This window comes from Otolemur garnettii, unplaced genomic scaffold (genome assembly GCF_000181295.1).
Source record: "Otolemur garnettii isolate 467f Iridium unplaced genomic scaffold, OtoGar3 scaffold00007, whole genome shotgun sequence".
Classification (NCBI taxonomy): Eukaryota; Metazoa; Chordata; class Mammalia; order Primates; family Galagidae; genus Otolemur; species Otolemur garnettii.
The window spans coordinates 26378814-26380947 of NW_003852402.1; positions in this window are offsets into that span (position 1 = coordinate 26378814).

The window sequence follows — 2134 nt, forward strand, 5'->3', positions numbered from 1 at the left end:
GGGGCTCCTGCCCTGGGCGCGGGCCGGCGCGGGCCTCCATGGCCTCTCAGACCACCCCCGGGCGGAGGCTGCGAGCGCGCGGGAACCGCGGCGGGTCCCGGACTCCCGGCGGGGCGTGTGGCCACACGCGGCCCCTAGGCCCGGCGGCCCCTCGTCGGCCCGGGCGGGAGCGCTGAGCTGCGGCGGCGGCGGGTGCAGAATGAATGAACCCGGAGGGGAGGCCGGGCGGGGCCCTGCGCCCCGGGAGGAGGCTCCGGCGGCCGCGCGTCCCGCTGCGGGCGGCACATGCTCGGCCTGGCCGCCGGTCCGGGGACGTGGGGGCTCCGCGTCCCGCCGCCCTCGCTTCCGCGATCCCCGCGCTGCGAGACGCGTTTCCGCTCGTTATCTCCGAGGAGTGATTTTACTCCGCTTGGCAAACTCTGCTCAGCGCTGTTTCTGTTCTGAGGAAATAGTTCAGCAGAAGGCTAGGGGAGGGCTGCAGTTGTGGGGATCTTGTGAAATCTTTGCCTGTCGATTTTTGTGTGCTTTAATTATTAAACCGTTCTTGGGCTCTTTATGAATACGGTGCTGGACAAGTACATATAGAGCCGTGAGTTGTTTGATTTTTGTAAAGTCTTTACGTAATACCAAGTCTTCAGACGTGAGATGATTTTCGCAGCTAACGAAAACGAAAGATGAAAAATTTCTGTCACTTTTTATGAAAGAAATTAGTTGAACATCTCTGTTGCTCAATACGCCAGTTAAAGTGACTAAATTGCAGCTTAATTGTTATTGATTGTAGTCTGGTGGACGTGTATTTTTGATCTTAGTCGTTTTTCTAAAATTTGGGGTTATTTGTGTTTAAATAGCAGACCTGTTAGGCTTCGAAGAATGGTGTATTGTGCGGTTGCGATTAAATGTATTTGAAATGGGGATCAGTGTATTGCTGACCTGAAGGTGCTCGATTTAGAGAAGGCGTCCTGTAAGGTAGAAATTCTTAGAAATGAGGGAAGTAGAGTGGATAGCACTGGAGTCTAAGAATGTGAACTTTGATTCTGCAAGATTTGTTGTGTCGTGAATGTGGAAGGAGGTTTAATTGTCACATGCATCGGAAGGTTCTTACAATGTGGTCTTATTTAATTATCATTGAGGGCACATGGCCCACAATGATCCATTTTTATTGAGACCTCCATTGAATAATGGGGAATAGGGGATGATAGACCTGTATGTCAAATATTCTCAAGGGTAATTTTTTTTTTTTTTGAGACAGAGGTCGCCCACGGTAGAGTACTGTGGCATCACAGCTCACAGCAACCTCAACCTCCTGGGCTTAAGTGATTCTCTTGCCTCAGCCTCTCTAGTAGCTGGGACTAGAGGCGCCCACCACAATGTCCAGGTCTTTTCTGTTGCAGTTGTCACTGTTGTTTAGCTGGCCCAGGCCAGGTTCGAATCCCTCAGCCTCAGTTATGTGCTGGCACAATAACCACTATGTTACTGGTGTGGAGCCTCAAGGGTATTTTAACGTTACTCAGGTTGTTGACTGAGTGTGTAGTGCAAATTTACATGGAAGATAATTCTCTAAATACATAGTGAACCAAACGTTTTACACGTATTTTTCCATTTTTGCTTGATTGTGAAGATAGCACAGTAATGTGAAAGCCTTGAGTGAAAAAATTAATTCTATGGATTCTTTAGAAATTCACCGAAATGGTTTAATGCAATAAGTTGAAGTCCTTGTGATTCAATGCATTTGGCATACATTAATTTAATTTGCTCTAGGCATTTATGTTTTATGCTTCAACTAAGAAAGTAATATTTAATCTTAATTTTGCATTATCTTGTTGGCAGCATCTCTATAATGAATAGTGCCTTTATTTGTGTTCTATAAAGGTTAAAAGTAGGTGATTTTTAGTTTAATGTCATATGTAGCTTAAAAGAACTGTTTTCTCCAATTCTTAGAAAGGATTAAAAGATTATATATTTTTTAGTGCCATACTTTTATTATGTAGGTTGGTCCATAATCAGTAAAAGTCCTTATTTTTTTTAATACCAGAATTTATTTATTTATTTTTTTTTTTGAGACAGAGCCTCAAGCTGTCCCCCTGGGTAGAGTGCCATGGCATTACAGCTCACAGCAACCTCCAACTCCTGGGCT